The sequence below is a fragment of the Giraffa tippelskirchi genome, chromosome 2 (genome assembly GCF_054371585.1).
Source record: "Giraffa tippelskirchi isolate mGirTip1 chromosome 2, T2T-mGirTip1v1.2.pri, whole genome shotgun sequence".
Lineage (NCBI taxonomy): Eukaryota > Metazoa > Chordata > Mammalia > Artiodactyla > Giraffidae > Giraffa > Giraffa tippelskirchi.
The window spans coordinates 11,549,965-11,567,832 of NC_137276.1; the positions used below are offsets into that span (position 1 = coordinate 11,549,965).

Consider the following 17,868-nt stretch of genomic DNA (forward strand, 5'->3'; position numbering starts at 1 on the left):
TTAAAATGCTAGAGAAAATAACTGCAAAGAATTAAAATTTATAAAACATAAATATATAAAATTTATAATAATAATGCATTTCTCTAAGTCAAGAAAAAGACAAACAATAAACAAATAAAACTAATATACTTTGGAATGATATCTTACAACTATTATAAATTAAATATACATTAAGAATACAAGAAAAGTATTTTGTGACCCAATCTTGCAACATTTCTGCTTTTTTTTTTTTTTTGTGGGGATGTGTGTGGGTGTGTATGAATAAGGATAGTCAGATAGATATTCTCAAGTTTGGAAGGGCAAGTTGGCAAAAGCATTATACTTCTGTACCCATTTTTACCTCTAATAATCCATCATGCTGGAATATTTTTAAATCTTTTTTATGATTTATATTAAGACAATTTTCTAAATTTTACTTAGAATAATGAGAAATCTGACTAGAAATAGTCAACCAAAACAAATATTATAACTACCATAAATGTAAGCATATGGAAATGTCCATAACAAAATTAGAGCATGATATCAAATTACATAATAAAAGCTATAGTAACAGTGTGAGTGGTACTGTTAATATTTGTTGAACATTTACTAAGCCCTTACTATCTACTAACTTATTTAATTCACACAATCCCTGTATGAAGTAAATACTACTTTTTTACCCATAAAGATAAATTGATGCCTCAAAGGTTTGGGTGGATTCACTTACCTAAGGTAACTAGGTGGTGTCTGCAAACACTGTAAGTATTCTGAGTTTGGTTAACGAAGGTTTTCAAGTTGAGATTGTAATACTGTCACCTCAGCCACCCCCTACCAACTCAGGGCAATCTAGGATCCTTGCCAAAGCTGAGAAGCAAAGGATAAACCAACAGAGAAGGTCAAAGTTCTGCTTGCCTTCCCAGAGGAAGATCGCATCTCTGGCTCGGCGACCTGGGAAGTAACAGGTGGAAATTCCTCTGCCCGCCTTCGGCTCACCTAAGACACAACAGGCATCTCAAGGCTGAGGCGGATGCTTAAACTCGGTGAGTGATCAGCACGAACACCTACTTGGGTTCTCACCTCCTAAAAGCACTACCCGGCCACTATGATTATATAAGCAGGCTGACCCTGGATAAACTAGAACAGCGGGGGTTAGAAAAGCTGTAGAAGAGTCTCCCACCCTGCAGGGTGATCTCCCAACCACAGTCTCCATCCTTAAGGACGCCCAACATTCACAGCTCTGCCTTTACCTGCCCAACTCACTCCAGAAGGAAGCACAGAATTCTGAAACTTGATTATCACTCAAAGAAACATTTGCATAAGATTAAACAACAACAAAAAAAGAATGGCCCTGGACCAAACAGTGCATTGCACAGAGGAGTTATTCGGTGGTAGTCTTTCCAGCATCAGTGGGGGAATACTTGAGATGGAGTCCTTCCCAGACTGTCTCCCACCTCCCAATACTAACTGGGATGTTGCTGATACAGCTGATCCACGTGGCAAACAGCTCAGTAAGCAATCAGCTCTGTCTTTTCACGTCATTGAGAAGGTAACCTGATTTCCCCCACAAGTATAATATATCTGATCATTAAAAACTCTAGAAGCCCTCATGGAAAAATTAAAGAGTATGAGAATAGAAACGTGAAAATGTGATGCGTGGTCTCAGGCCAGCCCTGAAAGCACAGCTGCAAGAAAGGTGCTGATGTAGTTGATGAAAACTTTAGATGCTTTAAGACTTTCCAGAAGCACAGGTCAAAGGCTGGTGCTATATTCAGACCTGTAAAGGAGCAATTTCAAGCTCCTTAAGGGGCCATTTCAAGCTCATATCAGAGTGGTACTGAAGCACTGTGTGCGTCTACCGATGTATGACCTGACCAGCTGGACGTCTGAAACATCTCAGACAGCTCGGGTACAGACCCTGGAGATAAACGGTAGAGGACACTAAGCTTATTAACTACAGTCACAAAGCAGTTTTAATTAGAAAGTAAAAAAGGCATCTGCTGTTAAAACTCAAGATCCCCTGGCAGGAGAGCATTAATGAGGCTGGGAGAGAGAAGGGACAGAGCAGTGAGTGAGAAGGAACAATACATGCAAAGGTCTTGGCAGAGAAACTAAAATAAGGCCAGTGTGGGCAGAAGAGAGCAAGATAGGGAAAGCAAGGAAGACCTGGACCAGCCCAGGCTGGAGGGGTGGCCAGGGCCCGGATGCCACAGGCCTTTCAAGACATGATAAGAATTTGAGATTGTGTTCTACGTGCTTTGGAAAGCCATGAAAGCAGGGAGGGTATGAACTGATTCATGTTTTTTAATGATCAGCGGCTGGGTAAAGGATAGATGGGGAGGGGCAAGAACACACTTGGGGGACCACTTAGGTGGCTACTGGGTGGTCTAGATCAACCTCCAGGCCACAGAATGGCACCTCCTGTCAGATCAGGGGCAGCATTATGTTAGAAATAAAGTGAAAGTGAAGTCGCTCAGTCATGTCCGATTCTTTGCGACCCCATGGACTGTAGCCCAGCAGGCTCCTCCATCCATGGAATTTTCTAGGCAAGAGTACTGGAGTGGGTTGCCATTTCCTTCTCCAGGGGATCTTCCCGACCCGGGGATTGAACCCAGGTCTCCCGCATTGTGGGCAGACGCTTTACCGTCTGAGCCACCAGGGAATAAGTGCACAGTGAATGTAATATGCTTGAATCATCCCCAAACCATCCCCCCATCACCCTAGTTCATGGAAAAATCACCTTCCATGAAATCAATCCCTGGTGCCAAAAAGTCTGGGGACCCCTGGTCTAGATGCAAGATGGTGGTGGCCTGCGATGAAGGCAGCAGTGGAACTGAAGGGAAGGAGCAGATTTGAAGACTTGTTGATGGACTGGATACAAGTGGCAAGGAGAGAGGGGTGTAAAGAGTAAGAAGGGGAGACAGTAGGAAGAACAGGGTTGGAGCTGAAGATCAAGAGTTCAGCCTTGGACACGCTGCTAAGATGGCATCTAGGCCTCTATAAACCAGGCAACATATGCTCCGGGAGGCAGGCAGAGGCCACAGAGTCCTGCCCCCACCCCAAAAGACTTTTCTAGCAGCCACTATGGTTTGAATTCTCAGCACTGGCCTCCTCTCACTGGGGAATTTGGGGTTTGCAGGAAGGTACTACTGCACATCACATTACATGCTGCACATGCACGTCACATTACAGCCCCAGATCTGCAAGCTCACTGCTGAGCAGGCTGTGAACCAGGAGGAGGGACGAAGCCGCAGGCTGGGACATTTCTGATGATGAGACAAGCAGAGAGGTGGCTGGAGAGGGAGGCATCTCAGGAGTAGACTGCCAGTTAGGGCCGGCCTGAAAGATCTGTACTAAACCACCTTCTGTTCAGCCCAGATTCCTGACTGCAGAGACAAAGATGTCAATTAAAGAGAACTACCTGAGATTCCTGTGAGGTGCCTGTCATCAGGCAGAGGCACAGGAATACTGGCTTAGGCAGAATCCATTTCCACTGCCTGCCAGGAAGGGACATGCACGCGCTCCCCTGAGGATGCCCTGGGGCTGATCAGAGAAAGTCAGCGTGAGGGGCACAGGCCTCAGCACACAAATGTGTCTGGCTGGGCATCAGTGTTCTTATTATCGTTCCCAAGAATTACTCCTGACCCTCTCCTCCGCCTGAAGACATGGGCGTGCCATCTCCTGCGGAAACTTCCTTCCTTTCAGCCCAGTGCAGACTTAGGAGTCAGACCGCATGGTTTTGTAGCCCAGGTTTGCCACCTACTGTGCAACCTCAAGCAAGTCACTTAACCTCTCTGTGCCTCACATGTCTCATCTGTAAAATGAACACGGCAATAGTAGAGAGACGTTCCCTCCTGGGATAGCACTGTGAGGAGCTCTGCAGACCTACTTCTCAATGAAACAAGCCTAACTTGTGAAATCTATTTGAAAACAAACAATTATTTAAAATCTCTGAAAATTGTCCTAAAGGCATGTAGCAAATGAAACACTTACTCGAGAAAATCTACTACAACTTGCTAAGACATTGAGAATCTGTGGCACCTGAGTCGCAATCCCTGCCCTCCTGCCCACCCAGCTCAGCCCCCACCCCCTCATCCACTCTGGACAGCTGTGGCCAGGAAGAGGGCTTCCTCTCCCCTCAGTTCCTAAACAAGGGGTACAGGGCCCTAGGAGGAGCAGGCTGCCAGCGTTTCTCATGCTTCCAAATCCAATAAATGTGTGCTAAGTCGCTTCAGTCATGTCTGACCCTTTGTGTCTCCATGGACTGTAGCCCGCCAGGCTCCTCTGTTCATGGGACTCTCCAGGCAAGAATACTGGAGTGGGGTGCCATTTCCTCCTCCAGGACATCTTCCTGACACAGGGATTGAACCCACGCCTCTTAAGTCTCCTGCACTGGCAGGCGGGTTCTTTACCATTAGCACCACCTGAGAAGAGGCTAAATTCCTGGTGAATTTAGTCAAGAGATCAGGGCTTCTTTCTTCTGCTATCTCCTATTCATCCAGTGGATGCTCTAACCCGGCGCCATCAAGCCAACAACACTGGGGCCCCAACTGCCCCTGCCCCCTCCTCACTCAGAGGGCAGAGAGGCAAGCTGTGAAGACCAATGGTTACTGCCTCCCCAGTGCGGGAGCAGTGCTCAGAGTTTTCTGGGGGAGAAAGCAATCCCCAAACGAAATGATTCTATTTGAAACTGAGTGTGGGAAAGTTCAAGCCTAAGAGCGCTCTTGGAAACAATAGGGATTTTGTTTTTTGGGGTTTTTTTTAATTTATTTATTTTAGTTGGAGGCTAATTACTTTACAATGTTGTAGTAGTTTTTGCCATACATTGATATGAATCAGCCATGGGTTTACATGTGTTCCCCATCCTGAACCCCCCTCCCACTTCCCTCCCCATCCCATCCCTCTGGGTCATCCCAGTGCCCCAGCCCTGAGCACTTGTCTCATGCTTCGAACCAGGACTGGCATTCTGTTTCACATATGATAATATACATGTTTCAATGATATTCTCTCAGAACGTCCCACCCTCACCTTCTCCCACAGAGTCCAAAAGACTGTTCTATGCATCTGTGTCTCTTTTTCTGTCTCGCATATAGGGTTATCGTTACCATCTTTCTAAATTTCATATATATGTGTTAGTATACTGTAATGGTGTTTTTCTTTCTGGCTTACTTCACTCTGTATAATGGGCTCCAGTTTCATCCACCTCATTAGAACTGATTCAAATGTATTCTTTTTAATCATAAGAAAATAAGAAGAGACTAGTAGCCTCTTGTATTCAACTGTAGCAAGCTAAACCACAGGCCAGCTAGTTCATCAGAAAGGACCAGGAAAAGAGCCACAAAGAGCTCAAAACAAACCCCAAAGACTAGCCTCAAAAACTGCCTCTGCTCTCTACATGTAAAACAGATAGCTAGTGGGAAGCTGCTGTGTAGCACAGGGAACTCAGCTCAGTGCTCTGTGGTGACCTATAAGGGTGGGATGGAGGTCCAAGAGGGAGGGGATATATGTATACATATAGCTGAGTCACCTCGTTGTACAGCAGAAACTAAAACAACTTTGGAAAGCAATTATACTCTAATAAAATACATCCGATGAGAGGTAGAGTAATTGATGCCCCAGGACACTGTTTAAGAAAACTGAGCAATTAGCCAGCAAATAATGGAGACTAACATCTGGGTGTGATACCAAACAAAGCAAGCATCTTGACAGAGATGAGAAGGAAACACAAAGAGACAGCCACCCCCACCTCACCCCCACCCACCAAAACCACTGTCATCCCTGAGTGATGGCTGTGCACACGCCCTTCACTCGGAACTAAATCATTTCACTTTCTCTCAGTGGTTAAAGGATATCAGTAGTTAAAATGAGTTCTGCAGAGATTAAGAATAATTCTACATCACCGCATTCATGGAATTATGCTCAAATTCGACAATGTTTGGTAAAATACTTTGCAAACTACAAAATACACTACATGTGTTGGGTAGCATTCTTCTATACTTTATAGGGCAATCAATATAAGGTAGTAATTAAGATGACAAATTCGAGGGTGAAGTACGAAGGTTCAAAGCCCAAAGCCATCGCCTCTTGATTTGGGGAGTTACCTAGTTTCTCTGAGACTTGGTGACCTCATATATGAAATATGTCATGCACGTCACAGACAACACACTTCTAAATCTCTAACACATCACCTGGTACCCAGCCAGTGACAACCAATGAAAGTTGTTATCATAAACATAAATTAGCACTAATATCTGACTAGGTTGCTTAGAAGCAGAATTTACTGGGACCCCAAAGCCAAATCTGAAAATAGAAAATTGACACTAATTTATTAACTTGTTAGAAACAAGATCTAAAGAGAGATGGACCAGCCACTTTTTAAAAATTCAGTCATTGACCTGTTAGATGTTGCTGGTAGAGTTCCATATTCCCAGGAAGGTTCCACTTTATAAAGATAGTTCTAGAGTGCATCAGAAGGGTATTTGCTGGTGGTGGATAGTGATGTACATTGTAGTGCTTTTGACTGACATTAGAAAGACTTTCAACAGTTTCTCAAAGGCACTAAAGATTATTCTTTTGTCCTTCAACTTCTCTTTAATAGAGATCATGAGAACATTATTTAGCTGGAGCCGTGTTGCTTCTGGTGGAAACACTGGGTGTCCTTTTTGAGTTCATACCTTAGGTTGGTCCCTGTCTGACCACTTTGTTCTCCAGATGAAAAGGTGACCCAATATCCATAGAAGAAATGATCTGTTGGCTTCAACCAATTCAAGAGGAAAGCAACATAGCTTTGTTACATTAATATTCTTTTTTAAGCAAGCTGCCCTGGGGGTTTTCTTTGATTACAGCCTCTAAAATGGATTTACTTTCTAAATGTTGACCTTTACCAGGTATTTTGTAGACAATAAATCATCTCCAAGTGGTCCCGTATTTACCAAGATATACCACCTACTATGTGGGCATTGATTTTTTTAAGCCACAAACTCTCTCAACTTTATCTGCTGAAAATATCCCCAGCAAAATAATGCTTCATTCTTTTTCCACCTCCAAATCCTACAGTACACGAATGTACAATGAAATTTTTATGCAGCATAGTAGGGGTTGGAGTGGATCTGACTTTTGGTATAAAACAGCGTCTTTAGTTCTTATTGTTAAGTAGCTTTTCCCAAGAAATGTGCTAAATTTATTGGAATGCAGAGTACATTCGTACTCAAATGATATTTACATTTCGCAAGCATACAGATCACTGTCCTCTGCTCTTCCAGCCAAAAGTCAGAGCGCTGGTCAGTGCTCTGGCTCAAATGCCCTGCCCTCCCCAGCGCCATGCTCAAGTTGAGGCCTCCATCAGGTCTTGTCTGGACTAAGGCAGCAGCTTCCTACTGCCACCTAAGGCCCCCCAAGCTGCACACACTTAGAACTCTTATTCTGCCCTCCTGGGTTCTGACAGGGGGTGGGCTAGACCTTGCTTATCCTAGATGAGAGAGGGGACTATAACATTTCCAGGAATTTTGTGAGCAAAATTCTAAACATAGCCATTATTTAAAAGCCAAGTTAGGGGCTTCCCTGGTGGCTCAGTGGTAAAGAATCTGCCTGCCAATGCAGGAGACACGGGTTCGATCTCTGATCCGGGAAGATCCCACAGGTTGCAGAGCAGCTAAGCCCATGAACCACAACTATTGAGGCTGTGCGCCAGAGCCTGCCAGCTGCAGCCACTGAAGCCTGTGCGCCCCAGAGCCCACGGTCCACAACAAGAGAAGCCACCACAATGGAAAGCCTGTGCACCGCAACTAGAGAGCAGCCCCGCTCTCTGCAACTAGAAGAAAGCCTGAGAAGCAACAAAGACCCAGTACAGCCAAAAAGACTTCCCTGGAGGCTCAGACGGTAAAGTGTCTGCCTACAATGCGGGAGACCGGGGTTCGATCCCTGGGTCGGGAAGATCCCCTGGAGGAGGAAATGGCAACCCACTCCAGTACTCTTGCCTGGAAAATCCCATCGACCTGGTTTGCTACAGTCCATGGAGTTGCAAAGAGTTGGACACGACTGAGTGACTTCACTTTCACAGCCAAAAATATATAAATAAATATATTTTTTAAAAACCAAGTTACATCAATTTTACAATTAAACAAATTACAAAAAAAAAAAAGGCGATGACTTCCAAAACCTCATCATTTCCTAATTATTTTACTCTCCTTTACAATCATCTATGCTCTTGGGATTGTACCAGCCCAGAGAAAACACTCTAGAAGGGAGTGCATTTCTTCCCACCTCCACCTTAGGGATGAAACCAAGCAGGACCCTGTGGGGCTCCTGGACACAAAAGTTTTTCTGTGTCCCCTGTTTCTTGTTTGTAGGAAACAGGCTTCATTCAGCCCCCAGGACCCTTCCTGAGTTCCAAAGGGCAGATTCAAACAGCTGCTAATCCGGGAAGGAAGGGGATGTGGAGACAAAGGCGGGCAAGTCAAGAAACAACACCGCAGCTTCAAGGCAGAGTCCTTGTTCCCCCTCAAGGCATACACACTGCAAGATCTTCGAGCTCTTGTGCAGAACTAAAACTCCCACCAAATGGAAGATGTTTACTTGGTGAAGCACTCCATTCCAGAGAGAAGGTCACAGTTCCATAATCTCAAGAACCACAGAAGCCCATCATGAGAGCACCTGATGGCAGATGCTCTCTAGACTGAAAAATGCAGGCCCTGCAGGCACCCTGATCCTTATCAGCAACCCCACCCCTTGACTACAAGACTCCTCACAAATCCCCTCCAGGTTGGGACACCGTTTTGAGGGCATTAGGCAGGTTATGGACCCTTTTGCCTAGCAAAGCAATATAGCTGTTCTTTTCTACTTCATCCAAACTCTGTCTCTGAGATTCAGTTTGGTGCCAAGGGTACAGAGGCTGATGTTCAGTATCAGGAAAAACATGTTGAGAGCTTGCAATGGGCCAGGTGGGAATTACTACACCACAGAAATTAGTAAAATGATACAAATTAGGGCTTCCCATCACCCTGCACCAGAAAAGGTTTTGAACATTTAGGCACATGGCACCGGCTCTCACTTACCTCCAGTGCAGAGCCGTCAGGCAGGAGAACCCACGTCTTCCTCACAGCAAGTATAGCCTCTGGAGACAGTGATGGGCTTGGGGAAAGTCATATAATCCAAACAGGGCCAACTGGAGATCTCTGGAGAGGAGTTCAATGTGAATAACGGCAGAATAAGGACTTTTCTCTCTTTGATTGCAACCTGGGGTACATTTAAGCCTGGAGCTGCTAGGGAATCTTCATGTGGAAGGAATCTGTCTGAAAAACAAAAACCACACAAAAGGAAACCAGTATGAGAGAGTAAGAGAGATGGGGGGCGGTGAAGAGGGGGGTAGTTGTGACATCATTCGAGGACCTTGATCCAGCTGTACCTGAAATTAGCACAATTTCTGGAGTTTTCAGATACATGAGTGAAAAAATTCCTTCGGGGCTTGACAACCTTCAAGTTCTTCGCTTCTGTTCTTTGTAACTTAAAATTTTCTGAGCTATGTAATTTTCTTAGTAGAATTTAAGCAGACCATTGGGCTCTGGTTTAAGTTTTGTTCTTATTGAGCAAATACCGTCAGCCTCCTGGCAGGAGGGAAAGGGAAGGAACAGAGCAAACAGCAGAGCTGGCCTCCTGCCAAACAATTGCAACCGAACAGCACATCTATTAATGCAAAGGCTCTGAGTATGCCTCAAGGGAGACTCTATTTTCAATACCCAGGGACACAAAATGCAAAGCCAAATACATCCTAAGCACTAAGACCTCTGGATCAGAACCACCCTCGCCACCCCCAGAGTTTCAGATTAAGTAGGTCTGGGATGGGGCAGATGAATATGAATTTCTCTCAAGTTCCCAGATGATGCTTGGTGTACCTGGCCCAGTGACCATACTTTGGAAACCATCCTTTGTGCATTAGAAATCTAAACACAGAGGTGGCAGACACAAGTTTAGGGGTATCAGCTAGTCTCCAGATTCTATCCTTCCTTCTCAGGTCCCAATATGCAGGGTGGGCCCCCAAGGGCCATGTTTTCTGCCACTGGACTCTACCACTGTTATTCGGAGTTGGTCAAAGTTATGCCAATTTAATGGTTTTCCCCAATAACTTGAACTTAGGAGAGAGAGACTAGAAGTCATCACAGCAGAGTCTCAAAGGATCTGCCTAGGAAGCTGATTCCAAACTCCTGCTGCTGAGGCATCTTTGTGTATTAAGAACAGAGGCTCTGTAATCAGCCTGCCTGATTCTAGCCTATATGCCCCAAGTAGCTCACTGGCAAAGCAGAGATGATAATAATAAGACCAACCTCATGGGGTTGCTGTGAAAATTAACTATGATGCAGTTTTGGCCCAGGGCCTGGCACATAGGGAGTGTTCAGTAAATGTCAGCCACTGTTATCCCAGTTGTTGTCAACATTCCATCGTGGAGCTTACGGGGCTCCTGCCCTTCCTTCAGTTCTGTGAGCTATCATAGCAGCCTTCCAATATATTCCTTTCTCTTAAGTTATTCAAAGTGGGTTCCTGTGGCTTGCAATCAAAGGAGCTTAAATAAAATACAATTACAGAGAAAAGCTTGGACTTGCCTACACTGGTTTAGCATCATCAGCCAGCAGGTTTAGCATCATCAAACCAGCCCAGGAAATCACTTCACCCTTGTAATACAGCCCACCCTTCATTCAACAAGCATTCAAGTGGCTCTTAGATGACTGGCACCATACCAGACACTGTGAGGAAAACATGGTCCCTGCATCAAACAAGTTTCTGGCCTCAGAAGAAATCAAGGCTTGCACACAATTAACGGAGATGCAGTGCCGGAAGCCAGGTGGCCATCAGAAGGTAGCAATAAAGGTGTCATGTTATCTCTCCCACTCAGAACCAGGGAGCCCTAGGAACCCCAATGGGAATGTGGGCAGCAGGTGTAAACTCAGACAGCAGAGGTTACCCCACCCAGGAGGCTACAGAGTCGGGGTATTGATACCCAAAAGCCCATTGGTCACTGGCGAGGCTGCTCCCAAGGGCATTAACTCTCCAGAACTTTCCATCTGTTCTGTGGGTGACAAAGCAAGCTTGGGGCAAGAGAAATCCCCCCGGCAAGGAAACCCAGGTGCTGACAGTTAGGAGTCAGGCTGTGTGCTAAAGTGGCAAAGCTGGGGGTTTTGTCAGTGGGGCACCGATAGCATCTTCCAGGCAGAGTGTGTAAGAAGATGGAAGAATGGGCGGGAGCAACAGGTAAAAGGAGTGATTTCTGGGGTGGAGCTTCGGAGCTACTTTTCCTATAACATGCCTTGTTGCACTATTGGACTTTCAGAAAAATTCATGTTCCCAAATAAGGGACATTCTACAAACACATGACCAGCACTCCTCAAATCTATTAAAGTTGTCAAAAACAAGGAAAGTCTGAGAAACTATCAAAGACAAGAAGAGTCTAAGGACATATGATAGTCAACCATAATGTGGTGTCCTAGATCCTTTCTTGGAACAGAAAAGGGAGGAAAAAAAAGAACTACAGAAATCTGAATAAAGAATGGTGAGTAATAATGTATCAATACTGATTCATTTATTGTGACAAATGTACCACCCTAATGTAAGATGTTAGCAACAGGAGAAACTGGGTCTAGGGGTACATATGAAGTCTTTGTACTATCTTAGAAATTTTTCTATAAATCTAAAACTGCTCTAAAGTGAACAGTTTATTTTAAAAATGGAAGCACACCTCCTCCTTCACAGGGCTGTTGAAAGGCTCAAAGGGATGTCTTATAGGAAGTAAGTGACATACCCAATGCTCTCAATAAATATTAGCTTGTTTAAGAAGCCACAAGATAACTGAAAGTTCCAAGAATAAATTCTGGTTTAATGGAAGCTCAATCGGTCTTCCCACTCTATCTTTTCTTCATACTTACTTATTTCCACATGATTCCATTTCTTTCACCAAATTCATTATTTAACCAGTCTAAGCTCCAATACTTTGGCCACCTGATGTGAAGAGCTGACTCACTGGGAAAGACCTTGCTGCTCGGAAAGACTGAAGGCAGGAGGAGAAGGGGATGACAGAGGATGAGATGGATGGATGGCATCACTGACTCAGTGAACATGAGTTTGAGCAAATTCCAGGAGATGGTGAAGGACAGGGAAGCCTGGTGTGCTTCGGTCCATAGGGTTACAAAGAGTCAACACAACTGAGCAACTGAACAACAATGACAGATACCAGCACCCATTTTTAAGTTAATTTCCAGAAGCCTCCCTAACACTAATAATAAAAATTGAAAAATGAATAAGTAAACAAAAGTTAGGTTCCTTTCACTTGTTGAAACAAAAGCAAATCACAGGGTGTGACAATCTCATATCTCCAGCCCAAACTGTCTCACAGTCACGTTCAGGAATAATTCAGGGTCATTCGCAGACATAAAGCAAAGAGCCTCCCAAATGCCCAAGGTCAGTCGGATACCAGAGCCAGGCCACATTTTATTTACCAGCAGGGATCAGCTGCTTGTCCTCTTAAACCCAAGAGGGAGCCTGACCAGAACAAGTCAGCCTGGAGAAGGTCTGTGGCTGCGACACTTCCAGCCCGGGCCTGTACTGGGCCTGTGGGGACAAGCCAGGTGATAAATGAAATCCTTGTCTTTGCACAGATCCGCCACGGGGAAAGTATAGGAAAGAAAGCCCATCAGTGCTTTTAATGGGCTTTCTGATGGGCTTACATAAAGGTTACAGATAAGGTTACATGAATGCTTGAGAAGACAGAGCAATGGCCCGGGACCCCCGGCTCAAAGCACTGATTTGAGGATATCATTTCTCTGTGGAGTAGGCAGACAGCGTTGAGCCCAGAGCCACTCAGGAGAAAGGGAAAAGCCATCTGCTGATTCATTCAGTTCAGTTCAATTCAGTCGCTCATTCATGTCCGACTCTTTGCAATCTCATGGACTGCAGCACGCCAGGCCTCCCTGTCCATCACCAACTTCCAGAGTCTACTCAAACCCAAGTCCATTGAGTTGGTGATGCCATCCAACCATCTCATCCTCTGTCACCCCCTTCTCCTCTTGCCTTCAATCTTTCTCAGCAACAGAATCTTTTCTAGTGAGTTAGTTCTTAGCAATACGTGGCCAAAGTATTGGAGATTCAAGTTCAACATCAGTCCTTCCAATGAATATTCAGGGTTGATTTACTTTAGGAAGGACTGGTTGGATCTCCTTGCATTTCAAGGAACTTTTAAGATTCTTCTCCAACCCCATGGTTCAAAAGCATCCATTCTTCAGCACTCAGCTTTCTTTATAGTCCAACTCTCACATCCATACATGACTACTGGAAAAACCATAGCTTTGATTAGACGGGCCTTTGTTGGTAAAATAATGTCTGCTTTGTAATATGCTCTCTAGGTTGGTCATAACTTTTCTTCCAAGGAGTAAGCATCTTTTAATTTCACAGCTGCAGTCACCATCTGCAGTGATTTTGGAGCCCCCCAAAATAGTCTGTCACTGTTTCCACTGTTTCCCCATCTATTTGCCATGAAGTGATGGGACCAGATGCCATGATTTTCATTTTCTGAATGTTGAGCTTTAAACCAACTTCTGCACTCTCCTCTTTCATTTTCATCAAGAGGCTCTTTAGTTCTTCTTTGCTTTCTGCCATAAGGCTGGTGTCATCTGCATATCTGAGGTTGTTGATATTTTTCCCAGAAATCTTGATTCCAGCTTGTGCTTCATCCAGCCCAGCATTTCTCATGATGTACTCTGCATATAAGTTAAATAAGCAGGGTGACAATATACAGCCTTGAAGTCCTCCTTTCCCATTTTGGAACCAGTCTGTTGTTGCATGTCCAGCTCTAACTGTTGCTTCTTGAAATTGAATACAGATTTCTCAAGAGGCAGGTCAGGTGGTCTGGGATTCCAATCTCATTAAGAATTTTCCACCGTTTGTTGTGAGCCACACAGTCAAAGGCTTTGATGTAGTCAATAAAGCAGAAATAGATATTTTTCTGGAACTCTCTTGCTTTTTCAATGATCCAATGGATGTTGGAAACTTGATCTCTGGTTCCTCTGCCTTTTCTAAATCTGGAAGTTCACAGTTCACATAATGTTGAAGTCTGGCTTGGAGAATTTTGAGCATTACCTTACAGGCGTGTGAGATGAGTGCAATTGTGCAGTACTTGGAGCATTCTTTGGCATTCCCTTTCTTTGGGATTGGAATGAAAACTGACCTTTTCCAGTCCTGTGGCCACTGCTGAGTTTTCCAAATTTTCTGGCATATTGAGTATAGCACTTTCACAGCGTCATCTTTCAGGATTTGAAATAGCTCAACTGGAATTCCATCACCTCCACTAGCTTTGTTCATAGTGATGCTTCCTAAGACCCACTTGACTTTTCATTCCAGGATGTCTGGCTCTAGGTGAGTGATCACACCATCGTGATTATCTGGGTTGTGAAGATCTTTTTTGTACAATTCTTCTGTGTATTCTTGCCACCTCTTCTTAATATCTTCTGCTTCTGTTAGGTCCCTACCATTTCTGTCCTTTATTGAGCCCATCTTTGCATGAAATGTTCCCTTGGTATCTCTAATTTTCTTGAAGAGATCTCTAGTCTTTCCCATTCTGTTGTTTTCCTCTATTTCTTTGCATTGATCCCTGAGGAAGGCTTTCTTATCTCTCCTTGCTATTCTTTGGAACTCTGCATTCAAATGGGTAAATCTTTCTTTTTCTCCTTGCCTTTCACTTCTCTTCTTTTCACAGGTATTTGTAATGCCTCCTCAGAAAACTATTTTGCCTTTTTGCATTTCTTTTTCTTGGGGATGGTCTTGATCCCTGCCTCCTATACAATGACACAAACCTCCATCCATAGTTCTTGAGGCACTCTGTCTATCAGATCTAATCCCTTGAATCTATTTGTCACTTCCACTGTTGATCATAAGGAATTTGATTTAGGTCATACCTGAATGGTCTACTTCTGCTTTATTGACTATGCCAAAGCCTTTGATTCTATGGATCACAATAAACTGTGGAAAATCCTGAAAGAGATGGGAATAACAGACCACCTGACCTGCCTCTTGAGAAACCTGTATGCAGGTCAGGAAGCAACAGTTAGAACTGGACATGGAACAACAGACTGGTTCCAAATAGGAAAAGGAGTACGTCAAGGCTGTATATTGTCACCCTGCTTATTTAACTTATATGCAGAGTACATCATGAGAAACACTGGGCTGGAAGAAACACAAGCTGGAATCAAGATTGCCGGGAGAAATATCAATAACCTCAGATATGCAGATGACACCACCCTTATGGCAGAAAGTGAAGAAGAACTAAAGAGCCTCTTGATGAAAGTGAAAGAGGAGAGTGAAAAAGTTGGCTTAAAGCTCAACATTCAGAAAACGAAGATCATGGCATCTGGTCCCATCACTTCATGGCAGATAGATGGGGAAACAGTGGAAACAGTGTCAGACTTTATTTTTCTGGGCTCCAAAATCACTGCAGATGGTGATTGCAGCCATGAAATTAAGACGCTTACTCCTTGGAAGGAAGGTTATGACCAAACTAGACAGCATATTTAAAAGCAGAGACATTACTTTGCCAACAAAGGTCTGTCTAGTCAAGGCTATGGTTTTTCCAGTGGTCATGTATGGACGTGAGAGTTGGACTATAAAGAAAGCTGAGTGCCTAAGAATTGATGTTTTTGAACTGTGGTGTTGGAGAAGACTCTTAAGAGTCCCTTGGACTGCAAGGAGATCCAACCAGTGTATCGTAAAGGAGATCAGTCCTGGGTGTTCATTGGAAGGACTGATGTTGAAGCTGAAACTCTAATACTTTGGCCACCTGATGCAAAGAGCTGACTCATTGGAAAAGACTCTGATGCTGGGAAAGATTGAGGGCAGGAGGAGAAGGGGACAACAGAGGATGAGATGGCTGGATGGCATCACCGATTCGATGGACATGGGTTTAGGTGGACTCAGGGAGTTGGTGATGGACAGGGAGGCCTGGTGTGCTGAGGTTCAAGGCGTCACAAACAGTCGGACGCGACTGAGTGACTGAGCAACTGAAATGAACTGAGTTGAACTGAACTGAATGGTCTAGTGGTTTTCTCTACTTTCTTCAATTGAAGTCTGAATTTGGCAACAAGGAGTTCATGATTTGAGCCACAGTCAGCTTCCGGTCTTGTTTTTGTTGACTGTATAGAGCTTTTCCATCTTCGGCTGCAAAGAATATAATCAATCTGATTTCGGTGTTGACCATCTGGTGATGTCCATGTGTAGAGTCTTCTTTTGTGCTGTTGAAAGAGGGTGTTTGCTATGACCAGTACATTCTCTTGGCAAAACTCTATTAGCCTTTGCCCTGCTTCATTCTTACTCCAAGGCCAAATTTGCCTGTTACTCCAGGTATCTCCTGACTCCCTACTTTTGCATTCCAGTCCCCTATAATGAAAAGGACATCTTTTTTTGGGTGTTAGTTCTAGAAGGTCTTGTAGGTCTTCACAGAACCATTCAACTTCAGCTTCTTCAGCATTACTGGTCGGGGCATAGACTTGAATTACTGTGATTGAATGGTTTGCCTTGGGAACAAACAGAGATCATTCTGTCATTTTTGGGATTGCATCCAAGTGCTGCATTTCAGACTCTTTTGTTGACTATGAGGGTTACTCCATTTCTTCAAAGGGATTCTTGCCCACAGTAGTAGATATAATGGTCATCTAAGTTAAATTTACCCACACCAGTCCATTTTAGTTCGCTGATTCCTAAAATGTCGACGTTCACGCTTGCCATCTCCTGTTTGACCACTTCCAATTTGCCTTGATTTATGGACCTAACATTCCAGGTTCCTATACAATATTGCTCTTTACAGCATTGGATGGACTTAATTCCATCACCAGTCAAATCCACAACTGGGTGCTGTCTGCTGATTACATAAACGTATTTCTTAAGACTGTCTTGCAAAGTCATATTATCAGTAGAGATTCATTGCTTGTTTTTTATAAAGGCTTTCTCCCAAGGACACTTGGTTCTACCTTACTGCTTCCAAAAAGTGAAGTGTGCCTTGTCTTTTACTAGCTGAGGACTACAGGAGCCCGCAAAAGACAAGTTTGGTCCCCAATCCATGCCCACCCCTGTGTGCTAAAGCGGACTGGAATTATAATTCTGGGTCATTCAGTGGCTTTGAACTCCTGCTAGGGTGCTGGGAACCGGGGGGCAATGGGGACACGGGAGGGGGAGCAGAGGAGGAGGTGAGTGGTCTGCAGCTGCTCAGGCGGGCAGGCCCCTCATTCAAGGGCTCTGTGATGAGGTTAGATGGCTGGGCGCCTGCCATCTCCACCTGTCCTGGAGCTCTGAGGGTGGCATGGGACAGCCTGCAGTGCTGTCCAGAGGAACGTGGCACCTCAGCTCCATCTCCCAGCCAGAAAGGTCCAGACCGTGGACTCAGCACCTCTGCAGTGTTTCCCTCACTAGCATGTAATTAAAAGCACACAGAGACAATAAGTCATAAGAGGAAAGACTATATAGTTAAATACTGAATTGACCAAAAAGTTCATCTAACCGAAGTTCAAAGACCAAAGCTCAAAGATCAAAATGAATTTTTTGGCCAACCCAATACATTACAACTTTAAAGGTCTCTATGAAAAAAGACTATAAATATAGTTAGAAAGCAAGCCACAGCTAAAGATAATTGCAACTTATTTCACTGACAAATGATCAATACCTATTGCTTATAGATGGTGATTGGTAAGAATAAAGATTTCATCCTTAAAAAATTTTTATCCTTTATAAAATCTTTATCCTTTATAGAATCTTTATCCTTACAAATCAATGATTTAAACACACCCACTCACACAACACAGAAGAGGGAGCTTGAAGTGCCAAAAAATACATGAAATTATGCTCAGCCCCTTTAATACTCAAGAGGTC

The 17,868-nt window shown here is 44.1% G+C and overlaps 1 protein-coding gene and 1 long non-coding RNA gene across 3 annotated transcripts in view; one reads left to right on the top strand and one right to left on the bottom strand.

Moving 5' to 3' along the window:
* Positions 1 to 17,868, bottom strand: part of PLPP4 (phospholipid phosphatase 4) — a 438,966-nt gene that overhangs the window by 339,879 nt on the left and 81,219 nt on the right. The window contains exon 5 of the mRNA XM_081535748.1: positions 9,030 to 9,266. The gene's annotated coding sequence lies outside the window, so the exon portion shown is untranslated. The remainder of the gene's footprint in view (positions 1 to 9,029; positions 9,267 to 17,868) is intronic.
* Positions 1 to 17,868, top strand: part of LOC145524140 (uncharacterized) — a 76,451-nt gene that overhangs the window by 4,837 nt on the left and 53,746 nt on the right. The gene's annotated exons all lie outside the window — the stretch shown is intronic.